The 12,500-nt window shown below is 32.0% G+C and overlaps 1 long non-coding RNA gene across 1 annotated transcript in view; it reads right to left on the minus strand.

The window, feature by feature from the left end:
• LOC137654776 (uncharacterized) overlaps window positions 1-12,500 on the minus strand; it is a 314,879-nt gene that overhangs the window by 7,219 nt on the left and 295,160 nt on the right. The window lies entirely within an intron of this gene.

The following is a 12,500-nucleotide window of genomic DNA, read 5'->3' on the forward strand; positions in this document are numbered from 1 at the left end:
TTTATTTTTCCTTTTGTCACCATTACAAGGTCATAGTGTTCCCTAAGTATGTCCGGGATATTATATTCATCTATTCTTATTGTATCTTCCTGATGTGCTATTTCATTTTCATATTCTATCTGTTTTTCTTCATTCCAAACTGAGTCTATTCTATTTTCATGTTTACAATATATAGTTTTCCAGTACTTGATTAATTCCTCTTTTGTTTCTTCCTTATTTAGCCTATTTCCTTGTTCTCCATAAAGTTGTATAACTTTGCCATGGGCTTTCTGTCTGTTCCTTATTCTATCAATATTCTCCCAGAGTTTTTTATTTTTATCCATTTTTATTTCTTCTGTTACCTTTTTTTCAAATCTAGTAATTTCCTTCTTTATCATTTCTTGCACTTCCCTCTTCTTTTGATCATATCTCTCTTCTAATACATTTTTTACTTCGATGTTGGATGCATTTCTTTTCTTTCTGTTCAAATCCTTCCTTTCCTTTATGCCATTTCTTATTTCATCGTTCATCCAGGGTTGCTCATTAACCTTTTCTTCATCAAGAACTTTCCTTTTATATATTCTTGCCAATTTTTCTTCTGCAGCCTCTTTTATTATCAGATCCATTCCTTCTATTCTGTCTATTTGTCTATCTCTTACAATTTCCTCTACTCTCGTTGTATATTCTCTTAAACTATTTTCATCTGTCCTAAAGTATTTTACTTCCTCCCACCTTCCTTTATTAAAATTTTTGTTCTGTTCACTCATGAATTCCAGTTCTATAGTGATCAGATTATGATCTGAGATGTCAAAATTCAATTTTTCGTCGTCTATAATCATTTCCCTAAAGTGCTTATACATTTGTTCGTTTACTAGTACGTAGTCTATTACACTTTTTTGTTGCAATCTTTCCCATGTATATATACCTTTACATCTTAAATCTCCATTCAATAGGACTAACCCATGGTCATTCATCCAATCGAGAATCATTTCCCCGTTCCTGTCTAAATTCTGGTAACCTAAAAATCCTACATGTCCGTTGAAATCCCCTAATATCATCAATGCCTCTTCTTCATTTAGATTTCCAATAATTCTTTCACATTCCTGTTTTATTATTTTATCCCTACTTTTGTCTTCTTCAGTATTCCCTGCTGAAAAATAAACCAACAATAATCTAAATGTATGCTTATAAGCATTACACTTAACATGCAATAGGTCTTTACTATTAGTTTCTATCTTTTCCAATTCTAGACTGTCACTATTTCTATAAAGTATCACCAAACCTCCTCCTTTTTTATCATCCATATTCCTCATATTTTCTACTTTTATAACACCCTTACTTAAATTTAATCTATCTAACTTTTGGTGTGTTTCTGTCAAGCAAAAAAGTTTATTTCTACTATTTAATTCCTTCTCAACTTCCATCAGTTTTTGTTTTGTTAAGCATTGTATGTTCAACAAGTAAATCTTAAAGTTTTCTTTAATTTTGTGTTTATATTCTTCTTCTTTCCTTAAAGTTCTTGCGTGTCTTCCTCGTTCCGACGAAAATTTTCCCTTCTGTGCAATTTTCCTTTCTTTATGAACCATCCATCTTCACCATTTTGTCTCTTTGTTTGTAATTCTTCCCTTAAGCACCTATCTTGCTCTCTCTCTCTCAACGTTAGATCTGGCGCTACAAAGATTCTACTTTCTCTTGTTTCTGGACAATTTCTAAGGTTCTTAGCCTTTCCTATAATTGTCCACTTCTCTCTTTCACCGCACTCAGCGATTCTATCGCCTCTTTTCATTGGTGTTTTCGGCTACTAGGTTTGTAAACAACTCTCCGATTGGTTGGTAGGACTCAAAGCTATTCACAAGACATTCGCATAAGTACAAGTAAAGTTTAGAAACAAGAGGTTTTAAGTTACTAAACGTTACTGTATGAACGCAGCTGCCAATCATATTTACCATAGTTTATACACTTAGGCAAATAGAAAACGGAAATTAAATATAATTAAAGCGGCCCACACACGCTCAAATTTTTGGTTAATTTTTTTTTTTTGTCAAATTATTTGACATGAATTTGATCGCGTGAGGCGTAATTTGATGGCCTAAAAGGTTTGATGTCAAATTTTTTACTGATCTGATTTCAGTAGATATTTTTTGAGACAACGTCAAATAATTTGTGCGTGTGTGGTACCTAGCAATCATTTGCGCAAATTAGTTAGTGATTAGACATAATCTGAGGAGGACGTGCGCGGCTCATCGTCATCATGGCTCCAACAAAGCATGAAAAGAAATTTCTTCTTGAGCTTATTGATGTTTATAGAAGTTTACCACAACTTTGTAACATTAAAAGTGACTGTTATAGTGACAGAAATAAAAAAAGATATGGCATATGAGACTCTTCTACAGAAATTCCGTGATTATTATCCGGAAGGAACGAAGGAGGAGCTGACGAAGAAAATAAACTCACTGCGGACGAGCTTCCGAAAAGAATTTAAAAAAAAATAAAAGACTCAAGCAGATCTGGAGCAGGAGCAGATGAAATGCGAAGAAAGTTCTTGAAAACATCAGGTTCACTAATTCTCATTTCATTTAATAAAGGAGCATGACCAAATCGTTCACGACACAAATACCATTGCTGGGCCCACTTTGGTCTCTTTCGTTTATGTGTGCTATTCAACGCTAAGCCAAGTGCCAACGCTGTATATGCATCCATGATGACAATCGGGAGCAAAATGAAAATTTGATGAGAAGTTTGAGCGTGTACGGCGAACGTCAAACCGTCAAATAATTTGACATAAAAAATTTTGACCAAAAATTTGAGCGTGTGTGGCCCTCAAATTAAGGCGGTTTAAGCTTTAAAATTGAATCACACCAAACACCCCCTTTCAATCCTTTCATCTTTGTTAATTTGTCACTGTATAATGTTAATGAATATAAAGCCGATAGTGGCTAATGGCTTTATGAAATTAATGTGGTCAAAAACTCCTTTCGTATAAAAAGAACAAAATATTTACTACCGTACTTGGCAAAATTTCAAAAAAGGTAAATACCGTAAACGCATTATCTTCTACCTTTCTGTAAATACACTTTATTTACATGGATGGTACTTCCAATCATTCTCAGGAACTTTAATTTATGTTTCTTTTATAATTTATGAACGTTTAACAACTTCTTTTCCTAAAATCCCCTAAGGGCTGCTAATGTGAAACTTTTTAACACAAACAATGAATATTGATCACTCTAAGAGAAAACATTATTTGTTGAATTGGGGACTTAAGAATATTAACAGTAAAGATTCCCGAAAGAAATTTCCATTTTATGGTTATCTTAATATGTAATTCTAATGAATTAATTTATAAATATTATTCATATATTGATAAATCTTCAAAAAATGATTTTAACTAGATTCATCCCATAGTAATATCGATATATCCATACAAACAGCGACAATAAACAATTATTATTATTATTATTATTACTTGCTAAGCTACAACCCCAGTTGGAAAAGCAGAAGGCTATGAACCCGAGGGCGCCAACAAGGAAAATAGCCCTGTGAGGAAAAGAAATACGGAAACTACAAATAATTAAAAACTAGAACAGCATTAGAACAAATATTTCATATATAAACTATAATATAAAAAAAACAAGAGGAAGATTGTAAGATAGAATAGTGTTCTAGAATGTACCCTCAAACAAGAGAACTCTAACCCACGACAGTGACAGACCATGGTAAAAAGGCTCCCCCACTGTCCAAGACTAGAGAACAATGGTTTGATTTTGGAGTGTCCTTCTCCCAGAAGAGCTGCTCACCATAGCTAAAGTCTCTCCTCTACCCTTACCAAGAGGAAAGTAGCCACTGAACAATTACTGTGCAGTAGTTAACCCCTTGCGTGAGGAAGAATTTTTTCATATACTTGGATTTAATTCTAGTTAATATGACCACGTACACATATACGCTTTGCAACCATGACTGCTTTACAGCTGATAATAATTATCCATAATTTGCATCCTACTTTATACACTTACTGAAAACAAATATTTTAAAAGCCAGTCCACAGTATACATTTTAAATTCTACAAAAGACCTTATAAGTTCTTGATAGTTCATCTGTTATTATCATATTAATATATATTAAATCTTCTCCCCATTATACATTAATTGATAGATCCAATACGACACTAGTTTAGTCATTTCCTACACAAGTCCCATCTTCTCTGATTAAGCAAACATCTTATCATTTTATTCTTATTTTGATTATTATTTTGATTTTGATTATTATTTTTATCATTATTATTATTTTTACTATTATTATTATTATTATTATTATTATTATTATTTTCATTGTTATCATTTTTATATTTTCATAATTATTATTATTATTATTATTATTATTATTTTTTTTTTTATTTTATTATTTATTATTTTATTATTATCATTATCATTATTATTACTACTACTAGCTAAGCTGCAAACCTAGTTGGAAAAGCAAGATGCTATAAGCCAAAGGGCTCCAACAGGGAAAAATAGCCCAGTGAGGAAAGGAAATAACGAAATAAATAACCGATCTGAGCAATAATGGACATTAAAATTGAATGTTTTAAAAACAGTAACATTAAAATAGATATTTCATTTATAAACAATAAAACGACTTATGTCAGTCTGTTCAACACAAAAATATTTGTTGCAAGTTTGAACTTTTGAAGTTCAATCGATCCAAACCTAATTATAAAGATCATTCCACAACTTGGTAACAGCTGGAATAAAACTTCTAGAATACTGTGTAGTATTGAGACTCATGATGGAGAAGCCCTGACTATTAGAATTGACAGCCTGCCTAGCATTACGAACAGGATGGAACTGTCTGGGAAGATCTGAATGTCAAGGATGATCGGAATTATGAAAAAATCTTATGCAACATGCATAATGAACTCATTGAACGACGGTGCCAAAGATTAATATCTAGATCAGGAATAAGAAATTTAATAGACCGTAAGTTTCTGTCCAACAAATTAAGATGAGAATCAGCAGCTGAAGACCAGACAGGAGAACAATACTCAAAACAAGGTAGAATGAAAGAATTAAAACACTTCTTCAGAATAGATTAATCACCGAATAAGCCAATTTTCTGTGCAATACATTAGTTACAGTGTCCAAGTTGCTACTTTGTAACCTTCAATTTTCCAGTCTTTTAAACTCTTTCCATTGTCCAAAACTTCCATTTTTTAGTGCAATACAATAGTTACAGTATCCAATCTGCTATTTTGTAACCTTCAATTTTCCAGTCTTTTAAACTCTTTCCATTGTCCAAAACTTCCATTTTTTTGTGCAATACAATAGTTACAGTATCCAATCTGCTATTTTGTAACCTTCAATTTTCCAGTCTTTTAAACTCTTTCCATTGTCCAAAACTTCCAATTTTTTGTGCAATACAATAGTTACAGTATCCAATTTGCTATTTTGTAACCTTCAATTTTCCAGTCTTTTAAACTCTTTCCATCATTGTCCAAAAGTTCCAATTTTTTGTGCAATACAATAGTTACAGTATCCAATCTGCTATTTTGTAACCTTCAATTTTCCAGTCTTTTAAACTCTTTCCATTGTCCAAAACTTCCATTTTTTTTTGTGCAATACAATAGTTACAGTATCCAATCTGCTATTTTGTAACCTTCAATTTTCCAGTCTTTTAAACTCTTTCCACCACTGTCCAAAAGTTCCAATTTTTTGTGCAATACAATAGCTACAGTATCCAATCTGCTATTTTGTAACCTTCAATTTTCCAGTCTTTTAAACTCTTTCCATTGTCCAAAACTTCCAATTTTGTGTGCAATACAAGTTAAAGTATCCAATCTGCTATTTTGTAACCTTCAATTTTCCAGTCTTTTAAACTCTTTCCATTGTCCAAAACTTCCATTTTTTTTGTGCAATACAATAGTTACGGTATCCAATCTGCTATTTTGTAACCTTCAATTTTCCAGTCTTTTAAACTCTTTCCATTGTCCAAAACTTCCAATTTTTTGTGCAATACAATAGTTACAGTATTCAATCTGCTATTTTGTAACCTTCAATTTTTACAGTCTTTTAAACTCTTTCCACCATTGTCCAAAAGTTCCAATTTTTTGTGCAATACAATAGTTACAGTATCCAATCTGCTATTTTGTAACCTTCAATTTTACAGTCTTTTAAACTCTTTCCATTGTCCATAACTTCCATTTTTTTTTGTGCAATACAATAGTTACAGTATCCAATCTGCTATTTTGTAACCTTCAATTTTCCAGTCTTTTAAACTCTTTCCATTGTCCAAAACTTCCATTTTTTTTTTGTGCAATACAATAGTTACAGTATTCAATCTGCTATTTTGTAACCTTCAATTTTCCAGTCTTTTAAACTCTTTCCATTGTCCAAAACTTCCAATTTTTTGTGCAATACAATAGTTACAGTATCCAATCTGCTATTTTGTAACCTTCAATTTTTACAGTCTTTTAAACTCTTTCCACCATTGTCCAAAAGTTCCAATTTTTTGTGCAATACAATAGTTACAGTATCCAATCTGCTATTTTGTAACCTTCAATTTTCCAGTCTTTTAAACTCTTTCCATTGTCCAAAACTTCCAATTTTGTGTGCAATACAAGTTACAGTATCCAATCTGCTATTTTGTAACCTTCAATTTTCCAGTCTTTTAAACTCTTTCCACCATTGTCCAAAAGTTCCAATTTTTTGTGCAATACAATAGTTACAGTATCCAATCTGCTATTTTATAACCTTCAATTTTCCAGTCTTTTAAACTCTTTCCATTGTCCATAACTTCCAATTTTGTGTGCAATACAATAGTTACAGTATCCAATCTGCTATTTTGTAACCTTCAATTTTCCAGTCTTTTAAACTCTTTCCATTGTCCATAACTTCGAATTTTGTGTGCAATACAATAGCTACAGTATCCAATCTGCTATTTTGTAACCTTCAATTTTCCAGTCTTTTAAACTCTTTCCATTGTCCATAACTTCCAATTTTGTGTGCAATACAATAGTTACAGTATCCAATCTGCTATTTTGTAACCTTCAATTTTCCAGTCTTTTAAACTCTTTCCATTGTCCATAACTTCCAATTTTGTGTGCAATACAATAGTTACAGTATCCAATCTGCTATTTTGTAACCTTCAATTTTCCAGTCTTTTAAACTCTTTCCATTGTCCAAAACTTCCAATTTTTTGTGCAATACAATAGTTACAGTATCCAATCTGCTATTTTGTAACCTTCAATTTTCCAGTCTTTTAAACTCTTTCCACCATTGTCCAAAAGTTCCAATTTTTTGTGCAATACAATAGTTACAGTATCCAATCTGCTATTTTGTAACCTTCAATTTTCCAGTCTTTTAAACTCTTTCCATTGTCCAAAAGTTCCAATTTTTTTGTGCAATACAATAGTTACAGTATCCAATCTGCTATTTTGTAACCTTCAATTTTTACAGTCTTTTAAACTCTTTCCACCATTGTCCAAAAGTTCCAATTTTTTGTGCAATACAATAGTTACAGTATCCAATCTGCTATTTTGTAACCTTCAATTTTCCAGTCTTTTAAACTCTTTCCATTGTCCAAAACTTCCATTTTTTTGTGCAATACAATAGTTACAGTATCCAATCTGCTATTTTGTAACCTTCAATTTTCCAGTCTTTTAAACTCTTTCCATTGTCCAAAACTTCCAATTTTGTGTGCAATACAATAGTTACAGTATCCAATCTGCTATTTTGTAACCTTCAATTTTCCAGTCTTTTAAACTCTTTCCACCATTGTCCTAAAGTTCCAATTTTTTGTGCAATACAATAGTTACAGTATCCAATCTGCTATTTTGTAACCTTCAATTTTCCAGTCTTTTAAACTCTTTCCATTGTCCAAAACTTCCATTTTTTTGTGCAATACAATAGTTACAGTATCCAATCTGCTATTTTGTAACCTTCAATTTTCCAGTCTTTTAAACTCTTTCCATTGTCCAAAAGTTCCAATTTTGTGTGCAATACAATAGTTACAGTATCCAATCTGCTATTTTGTAACCTTCAATTTTCCAGTCTTTTAAACTCTTTCCACCATTGTCCTAAAGTTCCAATTTTTTGTGCAATACAATAGTTACAGTATCCAATCTGCTATTTTGTAACCTTCAATTTTCCAGTCTTTTAAACTCTTTCCATTGTCCAAAACTTCCATTTTTTTGTGCAATACAATAGTTACAGTATCCAATCTGCTATTTTGTAACCTTCAATTTTCCAGTCTTTTAAACTCTTTCCATTGTCCAAAACTTCCAATTTTGTGTGCAATACAATAGTTACAGTATCCAATCTGCTATTTTGTAACCTTCAATTTTCCAGTCTTTTAAACTCTTTCCACCATTGTCCAAAAGTTCCAATTTTGTGTGCAATACAATAGTTACAGTATCCAATCTGCTATTTTGTAACCTTCAATTTTCCAGTCTTTTAAACTCTTTCCACCATTGTCCAAAAGTTCCAATTTTTTGTGCAATACAATAGTTACAGTATCCAATCTGCTATTTTGTAACCTTCAATTTTCCAGTCTTTTAAACTCTTTCCACCATTGTCCAAAACTTCCATTTTTTTGTGCAATACAATAGTTACAGTATCCAATCTGCTATTTTATAACCTTCAATTTTCCAGTCTTTTAAACTCTTTCCATTGTCCATAACTTCGAATTTTGTGTGCAATACAATAGTTACAGTATCCAATCTGCTATTTTGTAACCTTCAATTTTCCAGTCTTTTAAACTCTTTCCATTGTCCATAACTTCCAATTTTGTGTGCAATACAATAGCTACAGTATCCAATCTGCTATTTTGTAACCTTCAATTTTCCAGTCTTTTAAACTCTTTCCACCATTGTCCAAAAGTTCCAATTTTTTGTGCAATACAATAGTTACAGTATCCAATCTGCTATTTTATAACCTTCAATTTTCCAGTCTTTTAAACTCTTTCCATTGTCCATAACTTCGAATTTTGTGTGCAATACAATAGTTACAGTATCCAATCTGCTATTTTGTAACCTTCAATTTTCCTAAACTCTTTCCATTGTCCATAACTTCCAATTTTGTGTGCAATACAATAGCTACAGTATCCAATCTGCTATTTTGTAACCTTCAATTTTCCAGTCTTTTAAACTCTTTCCACCATTGTCCAAAACTTCCATTTTTTTGTGCAATACAATAGTTACAGTATCCAATCTGCTATTTTATAACCTTCAATTTTCCAGTCTTTTAAACTCTTTCCATTGTCCATAACTTCGAATTTTGTGTGCAATACAATAGTTACAGTATCCAATCTGCTATTTTGTAACCTTCAATTTTCCAGTCTTTTAAACTCTTTCCATTGTCCATAACTTCCAATTTTGTGTGCAATACAATAGTTACAGTATCCAATCTGCTATTTTGTAACCTTCAATTTTCCAGTCTTTTAAACTCTTTCCATTGTCCAAAACTTCCATTTTTTTGTGCAATACAATAGTTACAGTATCCAATCTGCTATTTTGTAACCTTCAATTTTCCAGTCTTTTAAACTCTTTCCACCACTGTCCAAAAGTTCCAATTTTTTGTGCAATACAATAGCTACAGTATCCAATCTGCTATTTTGTAACCTTCAATTTTCCAGTCTTTTAAACTCTTTCCATTGTCCAAAACTTCCATTTTTTGTGCAATACAATAGTTACAGTATCCAATCTGCCATTTTGTAACCTTCAATTTTCCAGTCTTTTAAACTCTTTCCATTGTCCAAAACTTCCATTTTTTTGTGCAATACAATAGTTACAGTATCCAATCTGCCATTTTGTAACCTTCAATTTTCCAGTCTTTTAAACTCTTTCCATTGTCCAAAACTTCCATTTTTTTGTGCAATACAATAGTTACAGTATCCAATCTGCTATTTTGTAACCTTCAATTTTCCAGTCTTTTAAACTCTTTCCATTTACCAAAACTTCCATTTTTTTGTGCAATACAATAGTTACAGTATCCAATCTGCTATTTTGTAACCTTCAATTTTCCAGTCTTTTAAACTCTTTCCATTGTCCAAAACTTCCATTTTTTTGTGCAATACAATAGCTACAGTATCCAATCTGCCATTTTGTAACCTTCAATTTTCCAGTCTTTTAAACTCTTTCCACCATTGTCCAAAAGTTCCATTTTTTTGTGCAATACAATAGTTACAGTATCCAATCTGCTATTTTGTAACCTTCAATTTTCCAGTCTTTTAAACTCTTTACATTGTCCAAAACTTCCAATTTTTTGTGCAATACAATAGTTACAGTATCCAATCTGCTATTTTGTAACCTTCAATTTTCCAGTCTTTTAAACTCTTTCCACCATTGTCCAAAATTCCAAAATTTTGTGCAATACAATAGTTACAGTATCCAATCTGCTATTTTGTAACCTTCAATTTTCCAGTCTTTTAAACTCTTTCCATTGTCCAAAACTTCATAGAAATCTAATTTACGATAATAGTAGAATTTCAAAAGTTCAAACTTGCAGCAAATGTTTTGATGTTGAACAGTCTTTTTAAAGTTTATATATTGAATATCTGTTTTAATGTTTTTAATGTTTTTAAATATTTTATTTTAATTGTTCATTACTTCTTATATTGTTTATCTATTTCCTTAGATCCTTTCCTCACTGGGCTATTTTATTCCTATTGGAGCCCTTGGGCTTATAACATCCCGCTTTTTGAACTGTAATTGTAGCTTAGTTAGTAGTAATAATAATAATAATAATAATAATAATAATCAAGTTTGTTACATCGTTATCAAAGAATAATAATAATAATAATAATAATAATAATAATAATAATAATAAGCTGTTAAAATTTACTATCGTTCGTCAGAATGTTATTCAAGTTACTTTGCAGATATTTCTCCTACCAACTTAACACTTCGGTGTTGTAGTCATTTTAACAGTAACATTAGGCTTCAGTTCGACTGAAAAAGCAGGATGCTATAAGCCCAAGAGCTCCAACAGGGAAAATAGCCAGCGAGGCAAGGAAATAAGGAAAGGATTAACAAGAGAAGTAATTAACAATAAAATACTTTAAGAACAGTAGCTACATTAAAATAAATCTCATATATAAACTATAAAAACTTTAGAAAAATAAGAGGAAGAGAAATAAGATAGAACAGCATGGCCGAGTGTACCCTCAAGCAAGAGAACTCTACCTCAAGACAGTGAACGACCATGGTACAGAGGCTATGGCACTACCCAAGACTAGAGAACAATGGTTTGATTTTGGAGGGTCTCTTCTACCCTTACCAAGAGGAAAGTAGTTAACCCCTTCGGTGAAGAAAAATTGTTTGGTAATCTCAGTGTTGTTAAGTGTAAGAGGACAAAGGAGAATATGGATACAATATACCGGATTGTTCGGTGTACGTGTAAGCAAAGGGAAAATGAGCCGTAACTAGAGAGAAAGATCCAATGTAGTACTGTCTAGTCAGTCAAAAGACCCAATAACTCTCGAGCGGTCTAGCGGTAGTATCTCAACAGGTGGCTGGTGTCCTGGCCAACCTACTATCTACTATCAACGCGTTCTTTTTCCCGGTGATCACCCGACTAGGGTTCGAGTCCCGCTCAAACACGTTTAGATCCTTTGGTCGCTGTAACCTCACCATACTCATGAGCAAAGGATGTGCGGGTTGGGGAAGCGTATAGGCCTATCTGATGAGTCATCAGCAGCCATTGCCTGGCCCTCCTTGGTCCTAGCTTGGGTGGAGAGGGGGCTTGGGCACTGATCATATTTATATATGGTTAGTCTCCAGGGCATTGTCCTGCTTGATAGAACGAGAGAAGTATTTGTGGCAACAAGCGAACCATTAAACATGTATATATATTGCAATTTCCGGTGTAATGAATCGAGTTTGCAATATATGTATATTTCCATCCCCTGAAACGACGGTTTAATAAGTGACCTAAAATAATGACTTGCTTAAGGGTAAACTCGGGCACACTATTCTATCTAATTTCTCTTCTTGTTTTCTTAAAGTTTTTTTTAAAGTTTATATAGGAAATGCATATTTTAACGTTGTTACTGTTCTTGAAATATTTCATTTTTCCTTGTTTCCTTTTCTCACTGGGCAATATTCTCTGTTGGGGCCCCTGGGCATATAGCATTCTGCTTTTCCAACTAGGGTTGTAGCTTAGCAAGTAACAATAACAACAACAACAACAACAACAACAACAATAATAATAATAATAATAATAACAATAATAATACTGGGCTTATAGCATCCTGCTTTTCTAACTAGGGTTGTAGCTTAGCAAGTAATAATAATAATAATAATAATAATAATAATAATAATAATAATAATAATAATGATAATAATAATAATAATACTGGGCTTATAGCATCCTCCTTTTCCAACTTGGATTGTAGCATAGTAAACAGCAACAATAATAATAATAATAATAATAATAATAATAATAATAATAATAATAATAATACTGGGCTTATAGCATCCTCCTTTTCCAACTTGGAATGTAGCATAGTAAACAGCAATAATAATAATA

The sequence above is a fragment of the Palaemon carinicauda genome, chromosome 15 (assembly GCF_036898095.1).
Source record: "Palaemon carinicauda isolate YSFRI2023 chromosome 15, ASM3689809v2, whole genome shotgun sequence".
Lineage (NCBI taxonomy): Eukaryota > Metazoa > Arthropoda > Malacostraca > Decapoda > Palaemonidae > Palaemon > Palaemon carinicauda.